Source organism: Hyperolius riggenbachi, chromosome 1, assembly GCF_040937935.1.
Source record: "Hyperolius riggenbachi isolate aHypRig1 chromosome 1, aHypRig1.pri, whole genome shotgun sequence".
In the NCBI taxonomy this organism is placed as follows: Eukaryota; Metazoa; Chordata; class Amphibia; order Anura; family Hyperoliidae; genus Hyperolius; species Hyperolius riggenbachi.
Genome location: NC_090646.1, coordinates 71,111,334 through 71,132,060, shown reverse-complemented (window position 1 = coordinate 71,132,060; position 20,727 = coordinate 71,111,334). Strand labels below are relative to the sequence as shown.

Below are 20,727 nucleotides of genomic sequence, written 5' to 3'. Positions count from 1 at the left end.
ATAGTGTAGTGATAGTGAAGGGTTTAATCACCGAACAGCTTTAGGTTTATCACTGTATACAGGACTTGCTAGGCCAGCAGCACTGGAGCATGTCTCTCAGTGAGCATTCACAAGCAATGACGAGATTTCTCATCATGACAGCCCTCCTTATTATACAGGGGGGGGGGGGGGCTGGCTAGGGTTCCTTTCTGTGATTGGGTGCTAGGACTTAGGCTGGGAGCCCTCTGATTGGCTCAATGAGGTCAGGTGGGGCTGGCCAGTGTTCCCCTCTGTGATTGGTTGCTAGGACTTTTGCTGGGAGCCCTCTGATTGGCTCAATGACGTCCTGGACATCATCTACTTAGTTACAGTATCTCAATAGTCGGATATCCGCCGGATAACCGCGGATATCCGGATTGCCAGCCAACTATCCGCAGATAGACATTCGGATTTAGGCCCAGGTATCTGGAATCCGAATCCGGTCGGATAGCTGAAAAAAGGTCGGATATCCGGGTTACCCACTTATCCAGAATCCGGATGAGCAACACTGCAGAGGAGCACAGGGAGGAGCTGTGTCTGGGCTCCTCCTCCATGCTGGGCATGGGGGGGGGGGGTTGATGTTGTCTGAATGTAGGATGAGAGGGCCCCTAAAAGTGGGCCCCATGATGCATAGTTACACCCCTGCTTGTGTCACTGTGCCTACCAAATACAAGACAAATGGTGGTTCACTCAGTAAAGCTATGCATGTAAGAGATCACAGGGTAGTACAAACACTTTTTCAGGCAATAAGGAAGTCACTGTGTTTAAGTCTATCTCTGCAGTGGGTGCCTCTGGAGTTATGCACAGTAATCTTCTCATTGCCTGAAGAAACTGGCACTGCTTGCTAAATGTGTCACTAAGTGGAGTGTACTACAATAACGTTTGTGTTTTTTTTTTTCTTCAAATAGACCACTTGTGCAACATCTCTTGGGATGTAAGTGTACCATTACCTCTCATTTTAAACAGTTTTTAGTGTATTTTATTCTTTTGCTGTGTCTGTTCATCCAACTTCTTTTGCAGCCCTACCTAATGTGTCGTTCCCCTCTCCCCTTAAATTGTAAGGGGCCCCAAGTGTATCCTTCTTGATCATGCACCTTCATCAGTAGCACCTTTCCCATGGACTGATTTGTATTTGAATTGCTGGACCTCTGTTACCAGCTCCCAAAGCTCATGATCGTGTTCCTTTTACCCTGTCTGCCTGTATAAATGTTATGCTACGTTATGTTTGAAACCCCTTTTTTAACATTGTTTGTATCCCTATTTATTGTCCAGTGCTGCTAAAAGACCACTATTGCAAAATACAGTAGGTAGTTAAAATCTAACAGAACCAATAGGTTTTGGGCTAGTCCATCTCCACATGGGGGGATTCTCAGGATTTTCTTTGTTTTCAACAGCATTTCCTGAACAGTAGTTGCAAAGTCTAACTGACAAAATAGTGTCTAAATGATTAGGGGGGCTGGCTGGTATCTTACTATTTCGGCAGTTAGACTGCTGTTCAGGAAATGCTGTTGAAAACAAAGAAAACCTTGAGAATCCCCCATGAGAAGATGGACTGGCCCAAAACCTGTCGGTTCTGTCAGCTTTTGACTGCCTACTTTTTTTGCAATAGTGGTCCTTTAATGTGTTGGCTTTATATAAATCAATACATAATTGTCTGCTCTTTGTTGGAGGGGTTTACCCTTTTCTTCTAGATACTGCAGATAGCAACTTCTTAAAGGATAGCTGAGGTGAAGTACTTTTTTCAAACCGTGGGTGCAGGCATTCATGGGCAACAGTCCTCATACCCACCATTGCTTCATAAATAGTGCCATACACCCCGCCAGGTCGGCTAAGTTGTGCAGTACTGCTAAAGCTCTGGCCTGGCGGCGCAAGTCCTTGGTCGTGCTTCAGTGGCTGGAAGCTCTCCCTGCATGTGTACTATTAGTCAGGATGTAGTGTGCATGTGCAGAATGGTCCCAGTCATGGTAGAGCAATTAAGGATGTACTCCACCTGGCCAGTGCTTGCGTAGTATGCACAACCTGGCTGACTTGGCTGGACATACAGCGGTATTTATGAGGCAATGGAGGGGGGCAGAGGCGAACAGGAGGTGGGGGCAGGGCATGAAGGCTGCTGCCTATACATGCCTGCTGCCTAGACATGCCTGCTCCCTCCGTTTGAAGAAATTCCTGTGCCTCGGGTATCCTTTAAAACAAATGGGGTCAGGTTTATTCTCCCCACCTGTCTTCATAGTGGAAGAGTATCATTTCATTGTTTGATTAATACTAAAACCACTTTAAAGTGAACCAGAGACAAAGTACCCTCATGTATTTTACCATATATATCAGTGGGAACATTAGAGAAAACACCTACCCTGCTCTCTGATTCATCCTTCACTGCTCAGCCTTCTTGTTATCAGCCCTGATAAAATCCCTGACTGAGCATTCAGTCTGGCTTTGCTCATGAATCATTATATCTGAGTCTGTCTTCTCCGATGTCTTTTCAAGCCCAAGCCTTCCCGCTTCTGGCTCTGCTATAATGACTCAGCTATAAAGATTCCTGAGCAAAGCCAGACTGAATGTTCAGTTGGGGATTTTATTAGGGCTGATAACAAGCAAGCTGAACAGTGAAGGATGAAGCAGAGAGCAGGGTGGGTGTTTTCTCTAATGTTCCCACTTATATATATGATAAAATACACAAGGGGGCTTTGTCTCTGGTTCACTTTAAGCCAATACATATTAAACCATTTGTGGAAACAAGTTTCCTTCACAACTTCCTATTTCACTGGACCTGTGCCATTCATGAACTTGCATATGCACAGTGGAGAAGCACTTGTTGCAATCATGGGTACTTACAGAAAAGCTGATTAAAACCGTATTTACCAACATATACGACGACTGGGAGTATAAGACGGGCCCCAACTTTTCCAGTTAAAATATACATTTTGGGATATACTCACCGTATAAGACAACCCCTCTTGACTGTTGGACATTTGTATACTGTACTGTATGTACTGGTGATATACTGTTTAAACAGGTACAGATACTGGTGTTGTACTGTATGTGGTACCCAGTATACAACAACCAACCAATCACGGCAAGCAATGTACCTTACCGGCGCTTGGTTGGTTGTACTATACAAAGCCTGCTTGGATTGGTCAGCTATCCTTGTCTCCAAGACTATCAGAGTGGTGGCGCAAACATGCCTCTTTCACCCGTCTGGCCCACCCTTCTATACTATTACCTCCTTCTCTGCCTCTCTGATCTCACACATGCACGCCTTTGCCGCTTCACTGCAGTCCTCAGGAGCGAGATCTGAGAGGCAGAGAAGGCGGTATTGCTAATAGGATACAAGGGCGGGCCAGAGGCGTAAAAGAGGCGTGATTCTCTGGGCACAGCTGCATGATAACAAATATAAAATATGTTACATTTATTGGAGGAACCCCTTCCTTCTTTTCAGATTGCCGGGACAGAATCCGGCAGACTGGTGGAGGAGTTAAAAAACAAAACACAGGCTGCTACTGATGATGTCACAGGGGAGGTGATCTCAGCTTGTGTAACATTTCACATAGCCGACGCCCCTGTGAGGGAGGGTAGCTGATGACAAACACACCCATGATCTAAAACCTCCTACTAAGCTCAGAAGTAATGGCTGACACCTGTATAAACCTAGTTATGAAAAGAGAAGGGTGAAAAGCATGCACTGAAATGCTCATAGGCTTGAAGGAGTGTTTATTTATCTTTCTATGTGTCAGAGTGGTGCAGCTGAATATTTTGAATTAAAAAAATGTTTGGTTTGGGTCCGCTTTAATTACATCTAGTTGGTTAGTTTAAAATACCTTTTTCAGTTCAGGTTTGTTTTAATTACATGTCTGGAAAAAAGGGTTGTGTAAAAATGACTAACGTATAAACAATGTTCAAAGTTTTTCCTTTCTCCTACTTTTAATGGGCCGATTCACTCAGCATGTGGCCAGCGTATTATTGATCCGGGCCACTCCTTATGTAAACACATCTCATATTCAAGTGAGAATATCTGTTTTTTTTTCCTTTACATCAAGAAGAAGAAGGTTTAGCCCAAGGATATCATTAAAACTGTTTTTCCGCTCTCTTTCTGCTACATGAGAAAATACACCCCACATATGTTTCTTCTATGAAGCAATTGTGTTGCCTTTATTGTATCCTATTTGTGCTGAAAATGCTGTGCTGTAAATTAAACAAGAGATAACTAGAAGACTGGGAAAGGAGAAACAGATGTAAAAAGGAGATTCTGCGGTTGCTGCTCCATTTCTGCAGCTGCATGTTCGCCACCTGGTGGCCATAGAAAACACTGCCCAGACAGGCTTTGATATATTCCAAACTTGATTTAGTTTTAATGAATTGATCACGTCTAGCTTACAATGTATGTTTTAAGACATAAATGAAGTAAATTAAGCCTTTTATGCCCTTATCAGTGGCTGCCATAACCTATGAGGGTTTTAATTCAATGAATCAAACTTGTTAGACCAAGTGCCTGTATGTCACGCTGCATAATTAATGGGACGATCATGATTGTCAGCTGTATATAGATAGACTAGATTTTTTATCATGTATGTCAGTGTGCTATGTACCAAATAATACAGAGGAAATTTAAGGATTTGTGTGCTTCTATGCTAAATCAATCTCAGATTGCCCCTACCCATAATGCAGTTATACGGGGGGTCTGATTCAATTACTTTTATAGTGAATTACATTTATTATGAATTTTCTCTTCTTATTAGTGATGAGGGAAAATGCCGATATTCTTTTTGCACTCATTTTTGCAAAAATAATGTAAAATTTTACTTTCGAGCGAAAAGCCATGGAAAATCGTTTTGCGATAAGTTTGCGATTTTTTTTGTACATTTTTTGAAAAATTTCACGGTAAAATAAACAAGTTTTACAAATGTTCATGGTAACAATAAAGGTTTTTCACGTTTTCTGTGATTTTTTTTACATCGGAACGGAAAAAGGGGTTTTCTTTCATTTCAGATACAATGTAACAATACAATTCTCAAAATTGAAAATAGTATTTTCATAGTCACGCATGGCTCAAAGAATTCATAAGGAACAAGACATCTCACTAATATTATAAATGCAAAAGTTTAAATGTTTGGATGTTTGTTACTCAAGCATGCAACAATGGCTTAAAGGACAACTGAAGTGAGAGGGATATGAAGGCTGACATATTTATTTCCTTTTAAGCAATACCAGTTGTCTGGCTATCCTGCTGATCCTCTGCCTCTAATACTTTTAGCCATAGAACCTGAACAAGCATGCAGCAGATCAGCTGTTTCTGACTTTATTGTCAGATCTGACAAGATTATATGCATGCTTGTTCCGGGTATGATTCAGTCACTACTACAGCCAAATAGACCAGCAGCACTGCCAGGCAACTGGTATTGTTTGAAAGGAAATAAGTATGGCAACCTCCATTTACCTCTCACTTCAGTTGCCCTTAAATGGATTTGAATGAAATTTGGCACAAACATAGTGCATTACCTGGAATAACACATAGGATACTTTTTATCTCCATAACCAAAAAGTGGGCAGGGACAAATACAAATTTCACTGGGAAAATGTAAACAGCAGCCATTCTTACACTGTTAATGGTAGGGTTCTCAAACTTTGCAGAGTTGATCACTGGGTGACTGGGATTAATATTCAGAAAAGTGGGTGGAGCCTACAAAAGCCAATCAAAATTCACCTATTAAGTTTCAAGGGGAATATTTCATTGCTGCCTTTCTTGCGCTGTTAATGGCACAAGACTCAAACCTAGTACAGTTGGTCATTGGGTGACTGGGGTTCAACTTCAATGAAAACTATTGATGAAAAAGACCGCAAAGCTCACAAACTAGGTCATTGAGTAATTGAGTAATTGTGTGTTAGGGTTAGAAAAAGTGGGCACAGCCAACACCAGCAAAATACATACCCGGGCAACGCCGGGTCATCAGCAAGTAGTTTTATAATTCCAAGCAAACTGGTCCCTTCTATCATCATCCGTTTTCCTTCATAAACCAACTATCACAAACAAATTGTTAAATTTTAAAATGCATGTGTATGCATACGTACAAAATGTACATTTGCTCCAGAGTAAAAAGCATTATAGATTTATTTTTTTGTTGCTTTCGCTTACAGTAAGGATTTTAACCAGTTCACCCCCAAGGGTTTTTATCTTAACGGACCAGAGCAATTTTCAGTTGTCAGCGCTCCTCCCTTTTATTCCCTAATAACTTTATTACTACTTATCACAAGAAAGTGATCTATACCTCGTTTTTTTCGCCACCAATTAGGCTTTCTGTGGATAGTACATTTTGCTAAGAATTTTTTTATTCTAAATGCATTTTAATGAGAAAAACAGAAAAAAAAGAAAAAAAATCATTATTTCTCAGTGTTCAGCCATTATAGTTTTAAAGTTAAACATTCTCCTGTGGATAAAACAAACACGTTTTATTTGCCCAGTGGTCCCGATAATTAAACCATTTAAATTATGTCCCTACCACAATGTATGGCGACAGTATATTATTTTGAAATATAAGTGGTTATTTTTCTGTTTGTTCTGGCCATAATTACAACAAGCCCCTATGTAATAAATTAAAATAAATTTCCCCCCCATAAAATATAGAATAAAAAAAGCTGAGTCCCTAAGGCAACTATTTATTTATTTTTTTTAAGCTGATTTTTTTTTTACAAGTGTTTTTTTGGGGGGGAAGGGTTGGAAGTGTAATTTTATTAATGATGTGTATATACTTGAAAATGTATGTATTTTGTAGGTGTAATATACTTTTTGGCCACAAGATGGCGCTAGTGAACACTCATAGGACGTGTTCACTTTTTTTTTTTTTTTACACTTTATTAAACTGTTACATTTCCTGTTTATGTGAATGGACGTAGCCGCTGTTCGCGGTCACGTCCATTCACTCCAGGCACTGCGATTGGGTAGAGGACCGTTCGGTCTTCTTCCCCAATCACCCAGCTCGGGATCCCGACGGTAATGGCGGCGGTAGCGGCGCGCACACGGCGGTAGCAGCGGCGGGAATGCGCGACGTATTAAAACGTCATGTTGTCGTTAATAGCGGTAAGCATGACGTTTTAATACGATAGGTTGTCAGTAAATGGTTAAATCTGACAGAACTGACAGTTTGTGGACTAGTCTATTTCCTTATTGGTGATTCTAAGAGTTTTGCAATAAGTTTGTGACAAGCATGCCGCGGATCAGGTTCTCTGACTCAGCTGACTCAGGTTTTACTGGATTAGCCATATGCTTGTTCCAGGGTTTTGACACCACTACTACAGGGCTGCCATTGTTTACGAGGAAATAAATATGGCAGCCTCCATGTCCCTTTCACCTCAGGTTCCCTTTAAATGCATGGATCACAGACAGCACATCTGCAACAAGCACGTAACCAAGCAGTCAATGGCAGAGGATCAGCCAATCAAGTAGTTTTATTTAAAAAAAAGAGAGAATAAAGATGGCAGCTTCCGTATCTCTCACTACAGTTTTACTTTAAGAAGTACAGAAAGCAAAAAACAAAAACAAATGTTTATTTTACAGTGAAAGAATGCAGGATTTAAAAGCTGTTTAATAAACATGAATTGTTTTATTTGCGTAAGCTTAGCATCCTTTTTGAATACAATTTGTAAACAGAATTAACCAGAGAACCTGCTTAGAATGCACTTGATCTTGCTAAAGTAATTAAACAACTTGTGAAGAAACTTAAACACAGCAGCTGTGAGATATCAGCTTCAACTGCAAGTTACAAAGTTACCTAGAGGTAAAAAAAAAGAAAGAAAAAAAAAAAGAAAAAAAGAAAAATGTTAGCTTCAATTGATTCAACTGAACACTTTTTTGTGTTTTACAAGCTGTTTCATCAAAAGGCTTACTTATTCAGATCTAATAACTGCAAGAGATACACAGACTCATGCAGTTAGTCAACTCCCTTTAGCCAACGGTCTCCAGAGTTTTTTGTCTAATTTAGGGGCCATGTACACTTGTGATTGCAATGTTTGCATGCAATTTCTTTCAGGCACAATTTTTTTTTTTTGTAGCTTTAGTTGATTTTTTTTTCTGATTTGATGGTTTATTTATTCATATGCAGGGGTGTTTGGATACCCCTTTTCGAAATCAGAATTGATCCGGATCCGGATACCCAGATATCCAGATCCGGATCAGATATCCAGATCCGAACTTTTGGGTATCCAAATAGAATCGGATATCCAGCCCCAGTATCCAGGATATCCGGATAGGGAAACCAGAAGTGGCCTTTAAATTGCTTTTAAAAGTTTTTAAGGGTAAACGAGGCATGTGGGGACACAAATTGATGATGTGGGGACTTAAAATCCCTCCCCCAAAAAATGACTGTCAATTAACATCAGGACTAGGTTCCAGACAGCGGTCGTGCAGCCCGCAATGGGCCTGATTCACAAAGCGGTGCAAACTTTTTGGCGGACTTTTGCGCGCGCAATTTGCCGCGATTCGCGGACTTTTGCGCGCGCAATTTACCGTGATTCGCGCGAATCGTGGCAAATTGCGCGTGCAAAAGTCCGCGATCGCGCGAATCGCGGCAAATTGCGCGCGCAAAAGTCTGCGAAAAAGTTTGCACCGCTTTGTGAATCAGGCCCATTGTGTCCAAAGTCAAACCGCACAACTGGGACATGACTGTTTTCAGCCCAGACACCTCGAAAAATTATGCAGCAATTGTGTTTTGGGTTAAATATAGGTGGTGTCAGCACAGCAGCAGTGGCCTGTGGCACCCTGGCAGTGTGAGCACTGCAGCACAGGCAGCAGGAGCAGGGCAATGCAGCAGCAGCAGGTGTAACCATGCCAGGAGCATGCCGGACGTGGCACTTGGCAGTGGCATATTGCACTTGGCACTTTGCACGTGGCACTTTGCACTTTGCATGTGGCACTTTGCACTTGGCACGTGGCACTTTGCACATGGCACTTTGCACGTGGCACTTTGCACTTGGCACATGGCACGTGTCACATGGCATGTGCAAAGTGTCACGTACAAAGTGCCACATGCCAGGTGCAAAGTGCCATGTGCCAAGTGCCCAGTGCAAAGTGCCACGTGCAAAGTGCCAAGTGCAAAGTTCCAAGTGCAAAGTGCCACGTGCAAAGTACCACGTGCAAAGTGCCACGTGCACAGTGCCACGTGCAAAGTGCCACGTGCAAAATGCAAATTGCCATGTGCAAAATGCCACATGCAAAGTGCCACGTGCCGAATGACAGTCAGACAGCAGAGGAGAAGACACTAGTGCACACTAACTGTCACACTGGCACTGCTTACAGCACAGCAGTTCTGTAGTAAGCTAACACAGTAGTACTACTGCTCAAACAACTACTAGCACTGACTGCAGTACTACAGTACTAACTACACAATAACACAGTAATCCTATTACCTAACCTAACCTATACTGTAGCTAAGGCTAGCTGGCCAGCAGGCAGCAGCTGACCAGGTCTGTGCACAGCACACACAGACACATAGCAGCTGCAGCAGGCCTTCAGCACACACTCTGACTTTCACTCACTGAATGAAATCAAGCTAGCTGCTACCTAATTAACAATATAATAGTGCAGTGATAGTGAAGGGGTTAATCACTGAACAGCTTTAGGTTTATCACTGTATACAGCACTTTCTAAACCAGCAGCACTGGAGCATGTCTCTCAGTGAGCATTCACAAGCAAGGACAATATTTCTCATCATGGCAGCCCTCCTTATTATACAGGGGGGGCTGGCCAGGGTTCCTTTCTGTGATTGGGTGCCAGGGTTTAGGCTGGGAGCCCTCTGATTGGCTCAATGAGGTCAGGTGGGGCTGGCCAGGGTTCCCTTCTGTGATTGGTTGCTAGGGCTTCTGCTGGGAGCCCTCTGATAGGCTCAATGATGTCATCTCCTTAGTTACAGTATTCAGATTTGGATATCCACCAGATATTCGCGGATATCCGGGTATGTGACCAAATATCCGTGGATTGCTATCTGGATTTGCACAGAAATCCGGAATCCGAATCCGAATCGGATAGCCGGAAAATGGTCAGATATCCGGATTACCCAGATATCCGGAATCCGGATAAGCATAACTGTTCATGTGCAAATCTCAATTTTGGGTTTTTTTGGGGGTGGATGAATACCAATTTCTATTGATTTGCATCGAAACATGGATTGAGCATCGCTCATGAAAAAAGCACAGGCGGCACCTTTATACTGTCCTATACTGCTGATCCATAGACGCGTGCGACTTTCTCGGGGTTTTATGCAATTTTTTATGCTGTTTTTACTATGAAAACTCTATATACCTGTATTAAACGGTTTACACTTAGAGTTGCTGTTTGTTTGCTTTTTATGATGTTTACTGATATCCATTTGTGAGATGAATCATTGCTGAATTGGTGGATGCTGGATTGACTGTTGCTTCCTGATGTCCTACCAAAGCCTTGATACAACCTTATAATGTGGGTCGTCACCACCTGGTAAGCCTCTTTCCTTTTTCTGATTATCCATGATTGCAAAGCTGTGCCGTGACCCCGATATTTATTGTAGTGGAGATTTGCCTGCTCTTGTTGTTTGTTAAAGACTCGTCTTCTGTTTTTGGATTAAGTGCTGATTCTGTATAATTTACCTTTAATTTCTACTACATTCTCCCCCAAAGGGCAGTTGCCTCTTTTTAAAGAATGGACCAATAAAAGTATCCTAAAAAAGGGGGGGGGCCACCTATCCAATCCTGGCACAAAATAACTTTATGTGTGGTGTGAGGAATGCTTGGACAAAAGCTGGTTGAATATTAAATAAACTGAGCAGCTACTGTATATGTATTTTGCATTTACCTAATATTTAACTACCACCTTATGGCCATTAACCTCCTTGCCGGTTATCCCGAGCTCAGCTTGGGGTAACCTGCCGCTGAGGATTCATCAGGCCCTGCTGGGTCGATTTGCATAATTTTATTTTATACACGCAGCTAGCACTTTGCTAGCTGCGTGTCACTTACGATCGCCACCACTCCACGCTGATTCGCCGCTACCCGCCGCATCAGAGGGTGCCCCCCCCGAGACCCGTGCACTGCCTGGCCAATCAGTGCCAGGCAGCGCTGAGGGGTGGATCGGGACTCCCTCTGATGTCACGACGTCGATGACGTCAGTGACGTCATCACGCCCGTTGGTATGGCGACGGGGGAAGCCCGCATGGAAATCCCGTTCAGAACGGGATTTCCAGATGGGCATTTGTGCCGGCGGCGATCGGCGCATACGGGGGGACGCCGCAGAAAGGGGGGAAGCATGTAGCTAGCGCTAGGCTAGCTACATGCTAAAAAATAAATAAAAACACCCTCCCTGCCGTGCACAGCACATTTTTAGAACGGCAGGGAGGTTAACCACTTTTGCACATGATTTAATCCTAAAATGTACTAGTCCATTACCTATCATTGTTGTAGATCAGATTTGAGTGTTTATCTCACTAATATTATAAATGTGAAAGTTTGGATGTTTGTTATTCAATCAGGCAACAATGGCTGAACGGATTTGAATGAAATTTGGCACACACATAGTACATTACCTGGAATAAAATATAGGATACTTATTATCCCCATAACCAAAAATTGGGCGGAGACAAATACAAATTTCACTGGGAAAATGTAAACGGCAACCATTCTTACACTGTTAATGGTAGGGTTCTCAAACTTTGTACATTTGGTTACTGTGTTACTTGGATTAATATTCATAAAAGTGGGTGGAGTCTACAAAAGTCAATCAAAATTCACCTATTACTTTTCAAGGGTAATATTTAATTGCTGCAATTCTTGCACTTTTATTGGCACAAGCCTTAAACCTGGTACAGTTGGTCATTGGGTGACTGGGGTTCAAATTCAGAAAAGGGGGTGGAGCCACAGACAGCCAATCAGATTTTTTTCATTTCAATGCAAATTATTTATGTCAAAGACTGCAAAGCTCACAAACTAGGTAATTTAGAAATTGTATGTTAGGGTTAGAAAAAGTGGGTGCAGCCAAAATCAGCCAAATACATACCCAGGCAATGCCGGGCCATCAGCTAGTATTTCATATTCATAAATTGTCTTTTTGTTTGATAAGGTGGCCCATTGATGCCAAACCTTTTTATTTTGTTATATGTACTTATGCGGGTAGGCCAGTCAACAATTAGCTATACACTCCAGTGCCCTATTTAATTCTTTTGTTACCAATAAAAGTATCCCGTCTTCAAAATGTCTTGGACTTAGATAAAAGACTTCTACGCTTATCAGAGATGTCCCTTCATTTTAATTTATCCCCCTCACAACTCGTCTCTTACCTTCAGCTCAAAAAATTACTAGCTAATACCATAGGAATTAACAATAGACTCCAGCTTCCTCAGTCCTTCAATCCCCTACCCCTCCAAAACTCCTCTAGTGCAACTACAATATCCTACACCTACTTACCACACCTAGGGCCATATGCAATTCGCTTTTTCACCTGACTTTTCTCCCAGGAGATAATTTTTCATCTTCGATTAAAATAACTTTTCAGTACTTTTCAACTAAAAAAAGTACCAAAAAGTAGGTGAAAAGGTACTATCAAAATTATTTTGAGTATTTTCTTGTTTTCTGGTGGCTTAAAAGGCATTTTATTGACAAGTTTAAAAATATCACCTAGGAGAAAATTCAGGTGAAAAAGTGAATTGCATATGGCCTCTAAAGTGAAAATATCCCAGCTTGTTTTTTTTTACCTCGTAGGTACTCTCAATTATAATGTAGACTTCACTAGATATCAACTTCCCCAAGCAAGAGCTAACTGACGTATGGAGAGCTTAGGTAGGAATGGGCAGACATTGTGACACAGTAAACTCACTTTCACATGTACTAACATACACAATATTTCATACGAAAAAAATCTGAATTTGATCTCCTCTAGAATAGAAGGGACATATATGTTTGTTTGATTTGTTTTTTTCAAGAGAAAGGCCATTTTTCTAGGGGCGTAAATTGGGGGCAGGCCACTGCCAGCACCCAAATTTCTGTGATTCCCCCCTGCAAAGCTATAGACATAATAACGTTATGGTCTACGGCAGTGCTGGCTTGAACCCAGCGCTGAAATCACCTGACTTGCTCCAGGGGAAGATTAGGTTTTTACACTATCTGTTGACAAAAAAATCAGGGATTTTATCAAATCATTTTGAACTTGACACTGAAATGGATAATTCTTTGAGGAACTACTTGCTCAAATAAGGAAAACAAATCATGAGGATAAGTTACTAGGAGAGAACCGTAACATGTACAGTATTTTCCTCACAAGTCAGCAATCAGCATCAATATAACAGAAACCCATAATAGTAACCACTTATCACAACCGCTGAAAAACATAGTGAGTGAACCAGGGGCGTAACTAGAAATCACTGGATGGGCCCCAACAAAACCGCAGAGAGGCTGGGGGTAGAACGGCACTGTACACAAGACCATGTTGAACACTGAATAGGGACTGTCTACAAATCTTTGTCTGCTAAACTTTGTAGGATTCCTTATTAGTGGCTGAGCAGATGCAGTCATTATAAAAATTGTGCAGAGTGCAGAACATTTTTTTCTCTCCTTGTTCTTAGTTGTCAGTCTCTCAGGACAGGGCCCCCTGTGGCTTCTGGGCCCCCCTGCAGCTGTATCCCTTGCAGGGTCTATTGTTATGCCCCTGGAGTGAACATCAACTCCTAAATACATGAGAAAATAATAACTGCTCAGTTAAAAAAATGTACATAGAATATTTATGTAGGTCCATAGAACAAACATAAGATTGAACTATTTTCCTGAGTAAGCCTTTATATTATTGAGTACAACATGTATAACCAGGTTTAATAAAGTCTTTAACTTCTTGCTGACCGCTCCACGCTAATTGGGGTTAAAGCGGCGGCAGCTCCAGGACCGCTCCATTGGTGTGAACGGTCTTGTATGGGGCTAGCGGAGAACACGTACCCCGATGCTCTGCCTTCAGTCTCCCAGCAACGATCCCCGTTAGACTGTTAGATGGCGAAATTGTCTAATATACCTGTACAGCGCTGCAATGTAAGGCAGTGCTGTACTGGGAACACGGCTGTACCCTCTGTAGTGCAGGAAGTGATCAGCTGACATAGGCTGAAGCCTAAGACAGGCAATCACGCTGATTGGCTGGTGGGGGAGGGAGGGAGGGACGGGAACAAAATGAAATAAAAAAACACTAACTTTTAATAGAAAAAAATAATAAAATAAAAATTTGAAAAAAAAATAAACGTTAGGGAAGCGATCAGACCCCACTAACAGAGAGCTCTGTGGTGTGGAGAAAAGGTGGTGGGGGGGGGGGGGGGGGGAAATAACTTGTGTGCTGAGTTGTGTGGCCTTGCAGCGAGGCCTTAAAGCTGCAGTGGCGCCATTTAGGAAAAAATGGCCTGGTCTTTAGGGGGGTTTAACACCGCAGTCCTCAAGTGGTTAATTGGGCTTTAGAAGAATATATTAATGTACTGTACTTATGCTACATTTATACTGTGAAGAGTCTTATTAACAGATCCAAAGATAGTTCTAGATTTATCACATGCTTTAGCGTAATATTTCTCAGACAATATCTCATCAGTTTCATCTATTTCTACATGATGGGAAGTCAACACAGCAATAATCAACAGAGTCTTTGTATTTATGGCAACAGCTCAGAGAAAAGCAAACAATAATAGGCCCAAACACTTACAAGATGAAATAGCCACTCAAGAGTTAAACCATAAAGAAAGAAAGTCTACCGCCACTTTAATTTGAATAAGGAGCAAGAAATTCATATAATCTTCTAGACTTAAAGGGAATCTGAAGTGAAAATACATTTATGATATAAAGATTTGTATGTGTAGTACAGCTAAGAAATAAAACATCAGCAGCAGAGATATGAGTCTAATATTGTTTCCAGTAGAGGAAGAGTTAAGAAACTCCAATTGTTATCTATGCAAAAGAGCCATTGATCTCTTTGACTTTCAAAGTCTCAGAGAGCAGCGTCTTCTGAAGCTAATTATCTCAACTGTCTGTCACTGTATTTTGGGTTTTTTTGTCCTGCAGAGAACAGTTCAAAAGTTCACTAGCCTGCGCTGTGAAATCATTTAAAATGCTGTGTGTAAACTGCAAATATTAGAGAATGATGCAATGTTGTAAAAAAAACTATATAACTGAAAATAAAAATATGAGACTATTTTCTTTGCTACTAATGCTCTATTAATTATCTGTATACTACACAACCAATTCATTATATCATATTTATTTATTTTTTGCTTCAGTGTCACTTTAACCTTTTGGGGACCGCCTGTATTAGATCCTACGCCGCACTTGTGGCTGTTCTAGCCTGATGCGGCATAGGATCTACGCCGCCCACTGTTTCTGATTAAGCTGTGATATGACAGTCGACATCTACCCTCATTGATCAGCAGCCATCACATATGGCTGCTGATCGCGTAATCACTACGATCACCGGTGGATCGTAGTGATCACTAGTAAGAGCTGCTGCGGTAGGGTGGGGGGGGGGAGAAGAGGATCCACTCACCTCCCTGCCGTTCCCACGATGGTCTCCCCCCCATCCCACTCTGTACAGCATCCCTGCTCTCTCTGACATCAGTGCCGGGTCCCGGCTTGATGACAGCATCAAGCCGTGACCCGGAACTGAGCGGCAGTACAAGCGGGGATGCTGGCCAGAGCGGAGGGGTCAACTGTGGCTCATCGCTGGAGCCTGGAATGTGAGTAATGGCTACCAGCTACAAGGAGGACACCTGGCTACAGGGGGGACACCGTGCCCAGCAAGCCCCACTGAGGATCTGGCTGCCTGACCCCCCAAATGCGCCCCCACCCTTCAGCAAAAACACCCGGTCCTTAAGGGGGGGTTAGACGGCCAGTCCCCAAAGGGTTAAACCATTGAGAATGTTTTCCTTTGAACCAAACAATCTATGAGGAGAGCAACAGGCAATGCATCCTCCTCCTGGCAATAAAACTTAGAGAAAGTCAAGTCACATATATGTCGCTCTGTTGTCCCTCTATCTCCCCGCATAGCAAGAGAGCGTGTTATCAGCTATACAGCCTTGAAGCCTAGCCCAACAATGATGCCTAAGGGGATCGGGTCCGAATACCCGACGGGCAACATCCACCAAAGGGGTGTACACACCTTTAATCTGGCTTTTCTCATACTTAATTGAAAGATGCAAGTAGCATAGGTTTCTAACTTTAGCTATCTGTTTTTTTGAGGGAATCAAAGGCTTGCCCCCCTTTTACTACTTAACCCCCTGGCAGTAATCCTGAGCTGAGCTTGGGCTGAGATTAAGGTGCTGAAATCGCTAAGCCCGAGCTCACCTTGGGCTAACTAAAACCGCTTCACGCTTTGTTTTCCTGGGTCCTGCTCCCAATCAGCGCTGGTCAGCGGGACCCAGGCTTCTCCCCCCGGCTGCCAGGATCCCCTTACCTCTATTCTTTTCTGGGGATCCCGGTGGCCAATCAGGATGGGCAAATGGCGGTGTGCCGTGGTGCGGCATAACGTTGGGCGGTGTGTCTTCATGGGGGGGCAGCCAAAAAAATTAAAGTAAACTGAACTTTTGCACAGGGCAGAAGGGAGACAGAGAACTGTGCCCTGTGTGGATATAGAGAGTTCAGCCTGTCTGATCCTCCATCTGGACCCAGATCTGCGTATATATATATATATATACATATATATATATATATATATATATATATATATATATAGTGCTGCCCATAATTATTCATACCCTTGGAAAATTTAGACTTAAAGTTACTTTTATTCAAAGAGCAAGTGATTTTTTGATGGGAAATGGCATAGGTGACTCCCAAAAGATAATAAGACGATGTATACGAGGCATTATTGTAAAAAAAAAAATCCTCAGCTTTTATTTACAATTGAGCAAAAAGTGTCCAGTCCAAAATTATGCATACCCTTCACAAACTGTCACAGTCTGTGGAAAATCCAAAGTTCTATACCATTCCAAATAAACCAAGCTGTTCTAAAGCATCCTAATTACCCTGACTAATTGGGAACAGCTGTTTTAACCTCCTTGGCAGTATTCCCGAGCTAGGATCGGGGCGGAAAAACACATCTCAGAGCAGTAACCCCGACCTGTGCTTGGGGTAGCCGCCGGAGGCTCAATACAAAGCAATGCGCGCAGTGGGCTTTTCAACATACCTCCCAGGGGATCCCGACGTCGTCACCATTCTTCTCCCGCTCCTCCGAGACTGTTTTCCCATGGTGGGATAGCCGTCTGTCATCATGATGACAACCAGCAATCTCACTTTAGGGTTGTAGCGCCACCCGAAGGATGACGGGAAAACTGCAGCGCTGGAGCCAGGGAGGTGAGTGATTGCTGGAACTGCTGCAGATCTCCCTGGCAGCATGATTTTTTTCAGGTTTTAGGGTCTAAAAGGGTGTAAAAAGTATTATTAAAAAATACAAGATGTTCCACACTGTGGAAAATCTCAGAGGACGTGGTCGGAACTCGGAAGCCAAAAGTGACACCTGTGCTGGTCTGGGGACTAGTGAGAGAGGTGAAGAAGAATCCAAGTATCACCACCAAGGCCATCCTGGTGAATCTGGGCTCTGCTAGTGACAATGTTTCAAGGCAGACAATCCAACGGACACTGCACACTTCTGAGTTTTAAGGATGCAGACCAAGGAGGACACCACTTCTCCAGATAAGCCACACAAACGCTCACTTGGCCTTTGCAAATGCTCATCTGGACAAAGAAGAAGACGTCTGGTCTTCTGTGTTATGGTCAGATGGAAAAAATTTGAATTATTTGGTCACAAGGATGTTTTCTTCATTTGGAGTAAAAAAGGAGAAGCATTCAACCCAAAAAAAACATCCCCACTGTCAAACATGATGGTGTGAACCTAATGCCTTGGGGGTATATTTCAGCCAATAGAACAGGGAACCTAATCACAGACTCAGTAAACGGCAACATGAAAAAAGAGCAATACATGAGAACAACAACACCAGGTAATCTACAGAGAAACTTGACCTTCGCCACCAGTGGACATTTCGGCATGACAATGACCCAAACACACAGCAAAAGGGGTTAGCAGACAACAACATTAACATTTTGGAGTGACCCTGCCAGAGTCCTGACTTGAATCCAATTGTGAATTTGTGGAGGGAGCTAAAGATCAGTGTGATGGCAAGAAGACCCTCCAACCTGAAAGATTTGAAGCTCATTGCTAAATATGAATGGGCAAAACTACCTGTGGAGACATGCAGAAAGCTGGTCTGCAATTATATGAAGCGCCTGATTGCTGTAATAGATAATAAAGGCTTTTGTATTGATTATTGAGAAGGGTATATTGAATAAAAGTAACTTTAAGTCAAAATTTGTTTGTATATATATATATATATATATATATATAGTTACATAGTTATTTTGGTTGAAAAAAGACATACGTCCATCGAGTTCAACCAGTACAAAGTACAACACCAGCCTGCTCCCTCACATATCCCTGTTGATCCAGAGGAAGGCGAAAAAACCCTTACAAGGCATGGTCCAATTAGCCCCTAAAGGGAAAAATTCCTTCCCGACTCCAGATGGCAATCAGATAAAATCCCTGGATCAACATCATTAGGCATTACCTAGTAATTGTAGCCATGGATGTCTTTCAACGCAAGGAAAGCATCTAAGCCCCCTTTAAATGCAGGTATAGAGTTTGCCATAACGACTTCCTGTGGCAATGCATTCCACATCTTAATCACTCTTACTGTAAAGAACCCTTTCCTAAATAAATGGCTAAAACGTTTTTCCTCCATGCGCAGATCATGTCCTCTAGTCCTTTGAGAAGGCCTAGGGACAAAAAGCTCATCCGCCAAGGTATTATATTGCCCTCTGATGTATTTATACATGTTAATTAGATCCCCTCTAAGGCGTCTTTTCTCTAGACTAAATAAACCCAGTTTATCTAACCTTTCTTGATAAGTGAGACCTTCCATCCCACGCATCAATTTTGTTGCTCGTCTCTGCACCTGCTCTACAACTGCAATATCTTTTTTGTAATGTGGTGCCCAGAACTGAATTCCATATTCCAGATGTGGCCTTACTAGAGAGTTAAACAGGGGCAATATTATGCTAGCATCTCGAGTTTTTATTTCCCTTTTAATGCATCCCAAAATTTTGTTAGCTTTAGCTGCAGCTGCTTGGCATTGAGTACGATTATTTAACTTGTTGTCAATGAGTACTCCTAAGTCCTTCTCCAAGTTTGATGTCCCCAACTGTATCCCATTTATTTTGTATGGTGCTAGACCATTCGTACGTCCAAAATGCATGACCTTACATTTGTCAACATTGAATTTCATCTGCCATGTATGTGCCCATATAGCCATCCTATCCAGATCCTGTTGCAATATGACACTATCTTCCTGAGAGTTAATGATTCTGCACAATTTTGTATCATCTGCAAAAATAGCAACATTGCTCACTACTGCATCTACTAGGTCATTAATAAATAAATTGAAGAGCACTGGACCCAGAACAGACCCCAGTATATATACTGTATATACTGTATATACAGAGAGGGAGAGTTTAACCTGTCTAATTCCTCCTCACTTGTCTCTCTCCCCTGTGTCACTTGACTGCCATGACAGATAAGCCCATTTGAAAGCACGGGTTGTTAACAACATGGCCATTTGGTTCCTAACTGCTTCTGAGCTAGGTACTTCTGCCTTACTGTTACCGGATTTTGACTACTCTCTACCTGCCACCTACACTAATGTCTGCCTGGATTTTGACTATTCTCTGCCTGCCGCCTGCACTGACGTCTGCCTCAATTTTGACTACTCTCTGCCTGGCGCCTGCACCGACCTTTGCCTGGATTTTGACGACTTTCTTCCTGCCGCCTGCACCGATGTTTGCCTGGATTTTGACTACTCTCAGCCTGCCGCCTGCACCGACCTCTGCCTTGATTTTGACTACTCTCTGCCTGCCGCCTGCACTGACCTCTGCCTGGATTTTGACTACTCTCTGCCTGCTGCCTGCACCGACCTTTGCTGGATTTTGACTACTCTCTGCCTGCCGCCTGCACCAACCTCTGCCTGGATTTGGACTACTTTCTGCCTGACGCTTGCACCGACCTTTGACTGGATTTGGACTACTTTCTTCCTGCCGCCTGCACCGATGTCTGCCTCGATTTTGACTACTCTCACCCTGCCGCCTGCACTGACCTCTGCCTTGATTTTGACTACTCTCTGCCTGCCACCTGCATGGACCTCTGCCTGGATTTTGACTACTCTCTGCCTGCCGCATGCACTGACCTTATTTGAACAGTTTCACATTTTTTTAAGTTTATTCATGAATTTAATTAATTCAACAATTTTGTGTTCCAGTCTTTTATTTATATGCAGAACATCTACCAGGCTTTTATTCTGACATATTTTGGTGAGTTATGACTTAAAGCGGAATGAAACCCAGCATTTCTTTTTTGCTCTAAAAAAATATTTACAGCATATTATATACAACCAGCATTTTTTTTTTTTACTAAAACAGCATTCAAAGGGTTACACACAGGGCTGGAAAGTTCAGTGCAGAGAAACGTGGACACATCCGAAGTTGTAGATAATGTTATCTTGTCTTTACTTAAATGTATCAAGTGAGGAATGTGACACACTCTCTGACTGTGCAGAAGCTGCTGGACGCAGAGAGACACTGAAAGCATTTCTGCCTTCAATACATAATGAATAAAACCAGATATGAAAAAAAAATGCAAAG

At 42.4% G+C, this 20,727-nt stretch overlaps 1 long non-coding RNA gene across 1 annotated transcript in view; it reads right to left on the bottom strand.

Moving 5' to 3' along the window:
- Positions 1-7,590: 7,590 nt before the first annotated feature.
- The window catches only part of LOC137545409 (uncharacterized), a 46,188-nt gene continuing 33,051 nt past the window's right edge, over positions 7,591-20,727 (bottom strand). The window contains exon 4 of the long non-coding RNA XR_011026030.1: positions 7,591-7,778. This is a non-coding gene — a long non-coding RNA (uncharacterized lncRNA). The remainder of the gene's footprint in view (positions 7,779-20,727) is intronic.